Source organism: Mustela lutreola, chromosome 8 (genome assembly GCF_030435805.1).
Source record: "Mustela lutreola isolate mMusLut2 chromosome 8, mMusLut2.pri, whole genome shotgun sequence".
NCBI lineage: Eukaryota > Metazoa > Chordata > Mammalia > Carnivora > Mustelidae > Mustela > Mustela lutreola.
The window spans coordinates 6,673,316-6,687,708 of NC_081297.1; the positions used below are offsets into that span (position 1 = coordinate 6,673,316).

Here is a 14,393-nt window from a genome sequence, read left to right on the forward strand (position 1 = left end):
GACAGCGTGGTCAGCACGGTTTAGAGGACGGCCGTCAGCCTCAAGGCTCCGGGAGGTTCCATGGCTGCTCACATTCCCCTTCCCTTCTCTTTTCTTTATTCAAGTAGGCTCCATGCCCAGCGTGAAGCCCAGTGCAAGTTTTGAACTCATGACCCTGAGGTCAAGACCCGAGAGTTGACCAAGAGTCGCACGTTGAACCAACTGAGTCACCGGGTGCCCCTGGCTGTCAACGTTTCTATGTAGAACCCTAAATTGAGAAGGCACCTGGCGAGGCCTCACCCCCTGGGCACTGCTGTAGGAAGAGGCACCTATCACTCACCTCCACGAAGGGAATTTTGTCGACTCTTTCTGGGGTTGGTCACAGAAAATGAAAGTGGAAGTTGACGGCAGTATCAGACATTTCTTCCAGGAAGTCTCCTATCTGAAGTTACTTTCACTGGGAATCAAAAATGATTTCCACAAAGAATAGCGGAGTCTAGTGCTAGAACGACTCATCCGCATCTCCTCGTGAACAGTAAGGATGTGTTCACATAACCTATAACTGACATTAAAGCAGAGCGGTTATCTGTTTGCGTATCTTACTAGTAGAATCTCTCATCTTTCTAAGTGATGCATATACAAGCTATTTTTAGGAGCTTCTATTTCAGACAACAGAGATGCAGATGAAGAGTGCGATCCTCTGAAACAGACTGCTAAACAGGAAAATATTTACCAAACTGCAATTCTTTGCTACCATTTGGATGAGGGAAAAAGGCACCCGTTGTTGTGCACAGATACTGTATAAACAGACATCAAAGGAGAATTTAAGGGGTTTCAAAGTAAATTTGAATTTCTTTAAGGGTATTCATTTTACCAAGTTTACAATATTATAGTTATTTTTAAAAAGATTTTATTTATTTATTTGACAGACAGAGATCACAAGTAGGCAGAGAGGCAGGCAGAGACAGAGGAGGAAGCAGGCTCCCTGCTGAGCAGAGAGCCTGATGCGGGACTCGATCCCAGGACCCTAAGAAGGGGGGAAGGCAGAGACTTAACCACTGAGCCACCCAGGCACCCCTATAGTTATGTTTTGTAAGTGGATACCACAGGGCAGATTAAAAGGGACAGGGGATGGTTTAAGAATGACCTCTTCATTACAGAACATTATAGCAAGCATTATTGCCTCCTGGTTGTTCCCTTTTTTCTCAGTTTGTACATCATGCCTTTAAAAGCCATAAATATGAGCTATCTAGAACAGGCAATCCAGACAGCCAGAAGTTCCCAGGAGTTGGGGGGGAGCTGGTCATGGGGAGTTATTGCTTAGTGGGTCCCGAGTTTCTGTTTGGGATGGTGAGAAAATTCTGGAAACTGATCACAGCAGTGGTGAATCTAATACCATTGCACTGTATGTTTAAAAATAGTTAAAAATGTAAATTTTATGCTATGTGTATTTTTACTATAAGAAACAACAAATAACACCTTATTTAGTATTAATAAAGCATTTGATTTATTACTGAATTTGCCAACAATCTTAACTTTATCTCATTCCTGGGCTGCTTCCTTCCCCATTTCCTAGCTGGCCATTCCACATTTGTTCTCCTTGTGTCTCCAAAAACATAATTCTCTCTTCTCTACCCTCAGTGGATGAGCTAGTCCGTTTTGATGAGAAAATAGAAGCCACAAGACACAGATTCGCTCAGCTTCTGTCACTCTGGGTCGACCTCTCTTTATTTCTACCTCTCTTCTCTCCAGAGTGTCCCAAGTATGACCGTGGCCCTGGCCACATCCCTGGGACTATTTTTCCCCTTCCCCCCTTGTCATTCTTGTGATTTCAGCCTCTGTCCCACTCCCACCTGCAAACATGCTCCCGCTTCCTGTCCCCTGACAACTTCTGACGTTGCTCCTCCTGCAGACGTGGCACTGACTCTTTTCTTCACCAAGATCTGCAGACCATTTTCATTTTCTCACCTTCCCTTGGCTTCTCCACGTTCTGCCCCTTGGCTTCCACCCCCCAACCCCCTGCCAGTCCTGCTCTCTCCAAGGCAGTGATGATGCCGCCTCCAGATCACTGGCTCATTCTCACTCTTCCTCCTCACTACCCTACATTACACGTCCAGCTCCCCTGCTTCCCTCCTGCTGTCCCTCCCATCACGTTGGTCACCCTCTGGGACCTGTCGGTTCAGTTTGGTTTGCCTAAATATTATGGATAACACCCAGGTTTGGACTTTTTTTTTTTTTTTTAGGGTCTTAACAGACCCTAAGTGAAAGAGAGGGAGAAAGAAATATTTGTGGACCATTGGGAAGCCACAGTGATGGCTTCAATGATGGCTTCAATGGTCGTCTACGTAATGATAACTGCAAAGGGTATGTTTTTCTTGATACATACTTGCACATCTTTCAGTCCTATGTTTTCAATTGTGTATTGGACTTCTCCAAGTGGTGTCCCACCAGCTTCTCATGCACAATCAAGATAAATATGAATTCTACCATTTCCCCAATGCCTATGCCTCTCCTCTCTCCTCTGTCTTGATCAGGGCAATCACCACTTACTGAGTCTCCCGAGCTCCCCACAACTCAACTCTGAGGACTGCTTCACTCTCATCATTTCCATCCCGCCATGCAATGAGTCCTATGAATTTTATCTGGTTACTTATTACGTACTAGATCCCTACTCTTTAGTATTTTAGTTTGAGAACGTCAGATAGTTTCTCTAAATACAGTGGATTCCTAATTAATACCAACCCTCTACCTATTCCTCTTCCACAGCAGCCATAAGAGACGCCTTTCAAAACCTCTTCCATGTTGAAAAACATAGAACATCTTTTCTGCTTCGAGCATTAGTTCTAGGCTCAAAGGCTGCATGATCTCTTCATTAGAATCAAACATCAAAACTTTTAAGGGTTCAACAATGGCTGAAACTATAGGTTTAAAAAGCATTTTGGTTTCTTTAAATGTGTTCTTCTAAATAGTTTTGAATGTGCTTTTAGAAAACCTTAAGCAAAACAAATCTTCCCTCACACAACTAAAAAGATGAAAACAGACACAGAATGCTAATTAAAAAAAAAAAAAGGCTTAGTAAACACATAGAGGAGATATATGCAGAAACCCACAACTGATTTAATTTGCAAAACCACAGCTTTAGCTCAACTAAAGTAAAGATGACTTAGATAAAACACAACCAGAAAACTGAGATGAAAGATAGGGGTTAAGAAGTTAAAGTTGATGGTTCAGCAAGTAGACATCACGGGCATAGTATGAAGGTCTGGGAAATTGCTCTGAAAACAGGTGGACTGACTCCACGGACATAATGTTCTTAGTGGAACATTAGTCCTGCTTGCTGGACTAGTGTCATCTACTGAATCATGTCCCTTTCACTTGAGAAGATACAGTCACTTGATACAGAAGCAGAGGCAAGGGACGCCTGGGTGGCTCAGTTGGTTGGACGACTGCCTTTGCTCAGGTCATGGTCCCGGAGTCCCGGGATCGAGTCCCACATCGGGCTCCCAGCTCCATGGGGAGTCTGCTTCGCTCTCTGACTCGCTCATGCTCTCTCTCACTGTCTCTCTCTCAAATAAATAAATAAAATCTTTAAAAAAAAAAAAAAAAAGAAGCAGAGGCAAGATTTTTAGGTTGAAGTTGATTTTTTCTGGTTGACGTGGGAGATCGCTGGTATTTGTGAAGGTTGTTTCAGAGCCAGAGTTAAACAGTGGGAGTCCAGAATCCTTCAGTGTAATCTTGATTCTACCACCAACCAGCTGTGACACCTTGGAATGTCCTGCCTGGCACCTCTACACCCCACTCTCCTAGCCTTGAACATGAGGATTCTGGGAAGAATAACTCATATTTGTACATGCTAAAATTCCATAGTTTACTATTTTTCATCTAAGTATTATTAAGAATTAGGGGAGAGTCTCAGAGATGGTTTTTGCCCTTAGGGTTTAAGAAAAAGGGGCAATAAGAGACCCTATTTAAAAACTGAGGACGGCCATTCTCTTCCCAGTGAAACATTTAGAGTACCGACATCATTCTCAAGCACAGCAAGGCTTGTCCCTTCAGATGTGGCATATGTGGAAGTTACAAAGAGGACAGGAAGTGAAAACATTAGGGCTGGGGCTACACAACTGGGAATTAATTAGGCAAACTTAGAGTTTCCTTCTGCTCATGTGCTTACTTGCTGAATTGTAGCAACAGGCAGTGCAAGTGAAGTTTTTTGTTTTTTGTTTTTTGTTTTTATAAGAAAAGGTGTAGCTCCAGGGTGCCTCGGTGGCTCAGTGGGTTAAGCCTCTGCCTTCGGCTCAGGTCATGATCTCAGGGTTCTGGGATCGAGCCCCGACTGGGCTCTCTGCTCAGTAGGGAGCCTGCTTCCTCCTCTCTCTCTGCCTACTTGTGATCTCTGTCTGATAAATAAATAAAATCTTTAAAAAAAAAAGAAATAAAAGGTGAATCTCCTTAGCTCCTCATTACTAACAGGAATCCTAAAGTCCGATTCCTAACAGACCTTAAGTGAGACACAGAGAGAGAGAGAGAGAGAGAGAGAGAGAGAGAGAGAGAGAGAGAGAATAGTTATGGACCACTTACTGCATGCCAGGCATGTACCAACACAGGAAGACAGCAATGGAGAAGAAGCCGCGGCCCCAGGAAGAAGGCAGAAAATGAGAATGATGCGTTATCTGGGACTGGGGAAGGTCAGAGGACACCTTTCCTATGTCATCCCGGGACTTGTCTGCACCCTTTTTTTAAAACCCTAATTTTGTGGCAGTGAGTCCCTATCCCATTTTCCTCTCCGTCACTGTCCATGAAGACAAGGCATGTGGTACTCGAAGAGCAGGCCACATTCCAGAAAGTTGCCTGTTTTGATCTTTACCTTCCTCACTATTCTTTCTCAGCACTGTCATCATCTAAATCATCTCATTTATACTGTCTTTCTCTTCGAAAAGAAAGTAAGCTTCACGCAGGCCAGGATCTTGGCCCCTGTTTTTCCCCTGTGCTCCCAACACCTAGATCAGTCACTGACCAATAATCAATTATATGCTTGATCAATTCATATCTGTTGACTGAATAAATTCCACCCTTCCTTCTCATGAAGATTCCCATCCTCTCTAAGTTAACGAGCAAGTCCCTCTAACATCGGAGGGAAACCTTGCCAGGACTGGCATTTCTAAGGGGACCTATGTGCCTTTAACTTCTAGTTGGCAGAATTTCAGGTACTGGAATAAAGTGAAGTGAGAACTTTCTGGCAGTGTCACAGGAGGTATTTTGAGATCAGGGAGGAAGTGGCATTCCAAAGGTGGTCACCCTTGGATTTGCTGGGAAGTACACTTCCAGGGGGGGAAAAAAACCACCCTCTGTTCTGTTCACAGCTTCTTCCCTTCCTCTGTGGCTGAATCCATAAGTCCTTTAAAAGTCCTGGCTGCAAGCTGGCACATCAGGGGTCCATGAAGGACAGAAGGATAAGGTTAAAATAGAAGGCATACAAAATGTAGATACTTCGTTTCTGTCTCTGAGATCACGAATCATGATGTCCTGTGCCTTGGTTGTTATTATAAGTTTCCTATTTATATATTTTGAGGGCTATTATTTAAATTCAATGAATTGCTCAACATCTGAAAATTGTCCATTGGCTCAAATATGAAGCACCTACTGTGTTTCTGATTTTATTTTGCAACCCAACAAAAAAAATGATAAAGTACAGATTTCTTGGGATTTTAAAAATTAATCTCTGGAAAATACTGACAAAAGTAATGTTTTCTTAAATAGAGGTATTGCTGAACTTTTCAGAATCTTGGGCTTCAGGAATTTGTCAAATAATAATAATAAATACTAGACCTAAAAGGATCAAAACCTTAATGTGAACCTTATTAGTGATTCACAGATGTGACAACTTATTGACTAAAAAGCAAATTACACAGTCACATCAGGCATATGCTAGAAACAATTTAAGTGTATCTCACAGTATAACAATACATCATTCTTCCAATTTCCAGAATGATCCCATAAGACTGAAGTTCAGACTTCAAAGTGATTACCAAGGAATGTTAATATGGTTGCATTTCTCACTCACTTTTAATTAAACAAACATTCTTCTCCTAGCTCTTTCCAAGTTATAGCTGTGTGTAGACATGTACATGTGTGTGTCCACATATGATAGAATTTGCCATTTTTAAATGTTCCCCAAAAGTAATTGAGATATAAAGAGAAGAGGAGCTCTCAAAACTCACTTCTCAGAATTAACACCGATGTCAGGTAGCATTTTTTAAAAAATGAGTCCGTAGCTAGAGTATACTGCCGAACTCAGGTTTAGCCAAGCAGAAGAAGAACAGAGACCAGAGCATCAAGCTGCCTGTGATGGCATTCCAGCTCTGCCACTTAGGCGTTCTGTGACCTTGAACCACCTAATTTACCCATGACCTCACTTGTAAAATGAGGACAATGAGAGGACCGACTCCAGGTGAACTAATGGACGGAAGTTGAGCAGAGCGGCTGCTGGCGTATGCAAAAATATCTCCACGTGATGATTACTTCCTTTATATTTGTTCAATCAAAAGAAGACTATGGGTTCTTTCAAGGTAAGTCTCCCTTGGTCGGGCTTAGGGGTCACCTCACCTCTCCCCAGTCACACCAGGTCCTCTTTGTCAAAGCCAAGCACATCACCGTCTGTGTCATGTTCATGAGACCCAGTCAACTGAGCTCAGGGATGAAGGCATCCGCCCAAGGGACAGTCCCACACACTTTTGCAGAAGCAGGCTCTTCCCTTCTCTCTGCTCAACTTCTCCTCTGCCCTCTTGGGATGGTTGGCCACTTGCTAAGAGTCACACATTGCTTAGATCGGGGTGTCCCGTTTTCAGGGCCAGGGCACCCTGGAGGGGCACCCCTTGCACATCTCTGCAGAGGCCACAGGGCTGGTCTGACGGAAGGCCCTCTGTGCACTGCTTTGTGCTTAACCACGACATGTCTGGCTCTCCCCCACATCCAATGGAATTTTCTCTTCCACTGACTATGCTTGTATCTCATCTAGCACATTCTCTGTCTGCACTTTGGTGGCACTGGACCCGCCACTCAGGCTCTATCACAAGCTCACCTTCCTCATCACACCCACCTTCCTCTTGTTTGGGGTTCTCCGGACTATCCAGAAGGCACCCCGCAGCTCTGCCATTGCACTGGGATGGTGACATCAGTCACCAAGCGCTCATGGAGGGACCTATTCGCAAGGGGAAGGGCTGGATGGTGGACTAAGAGACAGATGCCTGTGGGGTTGGGGTTGGGGAGGGGCTTGGGGTGGGGGCAGTGCCATCATGGCAGGACCCCAGGCACATGGGGGATATGTGAGTGTTGGGGGACGGGATTCTGGTGGGAAGCAGGGCATGGCAGCACACGGTCCCACATGGAGCGCTGCTACCCCAAAGACAGCTGAAGAACAGGGCATGTAAGCCTTCAAGTGGAGAGGTCAGAGGAGCAGGTGAGGGACAGGGTGGTAAGGGCCTGGCAAGCCATGCCAAGGGTCTGAATTGCATTCTAAGGGTGGTGTGGAGTAACCATGGACTTGTCAAGTGGAAATTTGCCTTTAGATGGTGTGTTTGTCCTCTATCAGTATAGTGTGGTGTGCATGGGAAGAGCCACATGGAGGCTACAACTTGGAAGACCAGCATAAGGTCACCCTCATGAAATGGTTTCCCTGACAGCCTAATGTCTTGGGCTAGACCACATCTCCCAAGACGGCTGTGACCATAATGCCCCCTCCACAGCTCTTCTGCAATGCTGCTTGGCCTCACCCCAGAGGGGTGCAGCCTACTGCCCCTGCCCATGACCTTGGCTGGCCTTGACTTGCTGACCAGGCAAATGGGTCAGGAGTGATGCTCTGTGAATTCTCAGTTTGCCCCCTAAGACATCTCAGCTTTGGCCTTTGTGCACTCAGAACACTCACTCTTAGGCTCTAATCACCACGAAAAGAAGCTCAAAGTAGCTACACAGAGCAAGGGAGGGCGTGGGTGGTCCCTGTCTTCTAGCCATACCTGCTTGGAGTGAACATGAGTGAGTGCATTTCCTGTCTGACCACAATCTCGTGAGAGACCCCAGGTAATGCCCTGAGGAACAGAGCTAGCCCACATGCCTAATCCATGGCATCATGAACAAATGAAATGATATTGTTTTACATCACTAAGTTTTGGGGGAAGTTCATCCTACAGGGACTGATATCCAAAGCAACCTTCTGAGCCAAATAAATACATGTCAGATAAATAAGAAACTCCGACTTTGACAACTTCAGAGCAAGAGCTCTGGTCCACTATCAATATGTGTGAACTTGTTCTTCACTATTGATGATTTATTACCAAATCTCATCTCAAGCCTATGTCACACTCGACTGATGAGTGCTCAAGTTTTTTAAAAGGCGGGTCTTAGAAAATGTAGTCCTCTGATTCTGCCTTGCAAAAAGCTAAGTAAAGGTGGTGTGTGGATTACAATTCCCCGGAGTGCCGTCTAAATTTTCCTGTTGGTAGTTTTCAGACAAATATCCCAACAAACACATGTTCCACGCATTGGACCTGCAGGATGTTTGATGATTCTTCATAATTTGCTTTCAGAGCTGTGTGGTGCAGTGTCTTGAGATAGTCCAGTACTTGAATAAATAGTGTGATCTCTCTCTAGGTGTAGATATTTAGACCCAAAGGACTAGATTATCTCTCCAAAAGAAAATACCGGCGATATTTTTCCAGGAGAAAATCGATGTTATATATTGAAATAAACACATATCCTCTCTGTGCTGAATACTTGGAGTCTGTTCTCTGAAGGGGCTTGTCCTTTTTCCCTCCTTTCTATTGAAATAATAAAATTCAAATATGATGTCTTGCGTAGACATTTCTCGTTGCCAGCTCTGCCCATGAGAAACTGCTAATAGATGCCTTTTAGTTCATCAGTTTCTAAAATTATATGCTAATTTATACTGAATATAGAAATTTTTTGTGTGCCAAATACATCGCATTTATTTCAACAGGAGACAAAAACCCTCTTCCTACTGCTCATGTGGCTTTTACTCTCCTAAAGCACGTCTGCTCTGATCTCAAGGGTACTGTAAACATTAACAAATCTCAATGCTGAGGAATTAGGAAGGATCTCAGTAGTAACATCCTTCTCTTTATTGGAACAGAGGAAAGAAGGTTCAAGAATCTTGGGCTGTGCCTTTAGCAAATACTTACACTGCCTCTGCTTCAGAATTTGGGATTATGCAAGTTCTCTCTCACTGAATTATTTCATCAACATTAAAAGGATTTTTACAAAAATCTAGGATTGGCTCAGTTATACCTAAGGGGTAGAGTGATTCGCGTTCCTTTTTTTTTTTAAATATTGTACTCATTTGACACAGAGAGCGAGCTGGAGAGCAGAAGCAGAGGGAACACAGAAGAAAAGGGAGGAAGCAGATTGCCCACTGAGCAGGGGGCCCAACACGGGGCTTGATCCCGGGACCTGGAATCTTGACCTGAGCTGAAGGCAGATGCTTAACTAGACTGAGCCACCCAAGCGCCCCGTAAGCTCCTCTTCTGAAAGAGTTTATTTATGTTTACTATCAATATCATCCCTTCTAAACAGCCTTAATGTGTATAAAAAATCCGTGTTGGGGCGCCTGGGTGGCTCAGTGGGTTAAGTCTCTGCCTTCAGCTCAGGTCATGGTCTCAGGGTCCTGGGATGGAGCCCCTCATTGGGCTCTCTGCTAGGCAGGGAGCCTGCTTCCCCCTCTCTCTCTGCCTACTTGTGATCTCTCTCTCTCTGTCAAATAAATAATTAAAAATCTTTGAAAAATCCGTGTCAATTTATTCTTGTTTTTGAATAACTAACACAGAACAAATTTTGAAAAATTCCCATTCTTAGAGGATAGAAGATTCTATCTGGCTGCTATTCCTCATTGTTTTATCTTCCAGAAACAAAATCCGCTGAGGAAGTCAGGCTGCTCCTTTTGGAGAACCAGGACTTCAAGGAAACTCAGCCGTTCGGCATTTGAGAAAATTTGGCATGTTAATCTTCACTAAGACTGAAGGAAAGATGTTTTCTCTTACAAAGTCAGAAATGTCGCTGGACGGCTTTGGAGCTCAGGTGACTAAGGTTCTGCATATGGGTGACAGGTTACACGCTCCTCTCTTGGTGACATTCACTCACCACATGGCCTAGTCACCAATGCTTACAAACGGGCTAGCCAGGGCCTGCGAACCCGACCCTTACCCAGTACTGTACCACCCCAGGTGCCCGGTGACATCTGATTGGAATATGTGGATATCCAAGGAACCCAGGAAACAGCTACACAATATTAGGATCAGGAGGAATCCGAGAAACATCCTAGAGACCCATCATTCAATTCACGTATCTTTTGATCCCTACCACAAAACTGGATTGAGAACTCCGTTTCCACAGCCATGTCTATGATCTTCCTCTCTGCCTTCACTGTCGGATGGCCGTGAAAGACTGGTGGGTGTCTGGAAAAGCAGGACAAAGGCAGGAGGCAAAGGGCGATGCCACAAGACCCAACAGCTCCTCTCCAGTCTCTTCCACTGAAAAGGAGACTCCAATTCTGATCCTTAATACCCTGTGCACGGACTACCATCTGTCCCCGTTTAGCAAGGGACCTGGACAACGATGAGCAGAGAAGGCACCAGAGAACTAGTGAGGGGAGAGAAGCAGCTGCAGATACCCGGCTAGGGACTGGCTACCAGAAGTCAGCACAGCAAATCGCCACAATGTACTTAGCTCTATGAACCACTTCTCAGTTAGGTCCCTACACCTCACCTTGCAAATACAGACAAAAACTGTGGAGGTTAGGGCCCTGAGAAATGTGATCTTGATAGAATGCTTCCCACCGACAGCTGGAGGAAAAGAAAATATATTCCCTTCCTCAGCTCCAGATGCTGCCTGAGCTCTGCGCTCTGAGCTAAAGAAAGAGAAATGGAAGACCTGTCACATGCCCGTAGGTAGGCTTACTCGAGAATTAAAATATCATTACTGATCTATGGTGATGAGCTGGATGGAAACTGCAAATCCTCAGAGACACAAGAAAGTACAAGAGAGAGAGTAAATGCATTACACGCCACACAGCAAAGGCATAACACAAAAAGACACTTTTTGTAGTTGCCCCAAGAGACTACGATTGAGAAGAGTTCTTCACGAGCAGAAGAAAGAATACACTTGGAGTTTGGGGGCTACCTTATTTTCTTATTTCCCCAAGGAAAGCAGGATACTTTGGATGGTGAAGCCATGATGGGGCTGGAATGCAGAGAAGTCTAAGTCTTACCCAGTGAGTGGTGTCGTCTCCCTTAGTCCACAAAGGTGGGCTTACCCTTAGCTGACTCTATGCCAGTACTCCACAGGAGGGAAATGTCACAATGGAACTCACAGTGGATTTTCCCTGAAACACAATGCCATTCATGTAACAAACCATACTTTGAAATCTGCCTCTGAAATCCCACAGAGGTTACACCGGCTTTTTTTTGTTATAAGCCAGAGTCCTAAACTCCAGTTTTAACATTGTTTTAGCTTTGGCTTACTTATTGGTAGGAACCTCTGCTTGTGCCCATTAAGTTTTATTAGTGTTGAGATTTATTTTTTATCTTCTTTTGAAAGATTATGGTATTTTTTCCCCTTGGTTTCAGTATTTTTGGGTTATTCTACCATTAAATGAGTCCCCCTAACTTATTATTCTTTTTCTGTAAGATTTTATTTCTTTATTTGACAGAGAGAGACAGTGAGAGAGGGAACACAAGCAGGGGAAGCAGGAGAGGGAGAAGGAGGCTTCCCGCTGAGCAGAGAGTCTGATGCGGGGCTCGATCCCAGAACCCCAGGATCACGACCGGAGCTGAAGGAAGCCACTTAATGACTGAGCCACCCAGGCGCCCCTATTCTGTATTTTTAAAACATTTTTCTTTAACTGCTTTCAATGATTTTATCTTTGGCACACTTTTATCATCTGAATTCTTGGATTTAGGCTTTTACTTTTTACCTTTCTTGCTATTACCTGCTTTAATGAATTTTTAAGATGATTATAATTTTTTTCCTGAAGTTTTCTTAAAATCTTTTATTATCTCATTAAAAATTTTTTACTTCTTTTATCCTTTAATATTTTCTTTTTATTAAAAAGAAAATACCTCTTTTATCCTTTAATATTTTCTTTTTATTAAAATAATGTGTGAGTTATCGGTATATCTACGTTTAATGTTTCCCTGTTGCCTCACTCTTCTGCTTGTAGGATATTTCAGAATATTTTAATATTGCCTTTTATTTCCTGATCATTCTTGACTTAGTCTTTTTTTCCCTTTTCTTGTTGCCATTATAGTGGTCATTAAAGTGAGAAACTGGACGGAGATTGATGGAGGGAGAAAAAAAATCACACTGTAAGGAGGGAAGATGGGAGGTATTTTGTTTTTTTGGTTTTTTTTTGTTTTTTTATCTTGCAGCAAACTGTCTTTTAGCATCTTTGGATGTTCCCATCACCTCCAACTCTTACTTTCTAGAATTTATCCAGAGAAATCCACAGACCCACAGGACTGGCCAAGATGATAAGGACGGTCTTGTGCACACATTAAAACTCTCTGGATTAGGATTCCTTTCTCCTATCACTTAGCATATAGTCTCTTAGATATGACAGGTTCTAACATTTATGGCTCATTTATTTATCCCACAAATATTTATTAAGCACTTATTATACGTCAGATATGTCAGATGCTAGGGATTCAACAGAGAATAAGTGGAAATGTGGAATCTGCCCTCATTGAGCTTGTAATCTGTTCAGGAAATCTAAAAATAAACAAACAATGGCATTACTGTGTAAGTGCTGTGGTCACCAACATTCATTATTTGCTCACTAAGTGCTACATATGGTGCTAAGCACTTTATATGAATGATCTCACATGTGTTTTAAGAACACATGGAAGGAAACAAGACCCAAATTCACAGGATGAGGAGAAGCATTCGAAGGGGAAGGTGTCTAAGACAGGAGCTGAAGATGTATAGGAATTTGCCAAAGGAAGGAGGGTTTAGAGGTTGAGCAAAAAGGTCATGAGGCAATGACCACGCATGGGACCCCTAAGGAACACAAAGAGGCTTGGACTTGGGAGAATGTGATGAGTGTACTTCTTGAGAGGACAGGGGAGTGTAGATCAACTAGAACCCTCCAGTTCATGTTACAAAGTCTGGGTTTCCTTCCAAGTACATTGGGCAGCTACTGGAGTTTAAAGCCACGAGTGACATGTTCAGACCTGGGTCCTAGAAGGGCTCTTCCAGCTGCAAGAGGGAGAACCTGTCTATAGTAACAGAGGCCAGGTAGAAAGTTCCAGAAGTAATACAGAAGAGAAATGGTCTGTAAACAGACGAGGGAAATGGTGGTGGGGAAGGGTGGATGGAATAGAGATGTAGGGTGTAGAATTGATAGAATGTGATTTGGGGTGAGCTACGGAGGCGAGGAGTCAAGTAAAAACATCCAGATTTCTGCTTGTGTGAGGAGAAGGGATGCCAATGCCAGATACAGAAAGAGTGACAGGGAAATATCTGCAGCAAGAGAAAGAGGAAGGTGATGTGTTCAGTGTGGGGCATTCGATATTGAATGTGGACATCAACTCGTGGCAGAAGAAGATCAGCAGAACTTTGGATAGGTAACTTCGGGGTAGTGGTCAGCGAGGAGACGGTTCCCAAGATGAGTGAGAAATGAGGCCGTCCTGGGGAGAGAGAGCTGAGGCTCACCAGCAGAGCAGAGAGGAGATTTCCAAGGAGAAGAGAAGGAGGAAGAACAACGAGTAAGGGGATGGAAGGGAAGCATTGCTTCAGGAATGCAGGAGAGTCCAGTGCATGGTCTGCTGCAGAGAAGTCGAGGAAGAGACTTCAGCAAGGGGGAGCACTGGGAGTGTGAGCCACGGTTGCCTAAGAGTTAGGAGAGGCAAAGCCAGACAGCTATGGCCAGGACAGAGTAGCAGGCAGAGAGGACAATTATAAGGAGTTTGGTTGTGAGGAGGAAAGAGAGAAGAAAGTACCTAGAGGAAGGGCAGTCTCTTCCTTCTAAGAAGAAAGGGTTTTAAGCACGTTTGATGCAGTGAGAAGGGACCACTGATGAGGCAGGAAAGGAATGCACAGATGAGAGAGGAGAGAATCAGGAGAATGAGAAAGAAATGGGTCCCAGAGCACCAAGGGAGGAGGAACATTAGCCAGGAGGAGGTGAGGACAGGAGGGGAGACCCAGGTGAAGTTAGATTATGGCCTTGGGATCACAAAGGCAGGTTCATCTCATCAGGAGAACTTCCATTTTTCTCAGTGAAGCAGGAAGCAAGGCAACATGCTGGGAGTAAGGGGATGGGGTACCAGAGGAAGGTCTAAAGTGCTGTAGAAAGCAAGCGGAGTTGACCGGGGAAAGCCCGAGAGCCTGGCTGAAGGTGGAAATCATGGAATCAG

At 44.1% G+C, this 14,393-nt stretch overlaps 1 protein-coding gene across 3 annotated transcripts in view; it reads right to left on the reverse strand.

Moving 5' to 3' along the window:
• Positions 1 to 14,393, reverse strand: part of PRKCQ (protein kinase C theta) — a 173,643-nt gene that overhangs the window by 151,479 nt on the left and 7,771 nt on the right. The window contains exon 2 of one of the 3 annotated variants that reach the window (XM_059183748.1): positions 320 to 535. The exons of the other annotated variants lie outside the window; for them this stretch is intronic. The gene's annotated coding sequence lies outside the window, so the exon portion shown is untranslated. The remainder of the gene's footprint in view (positions 1 to 319; positions 536 to 14,393) is intronic. 3 annotated transcript variants of the gene reach the window in all.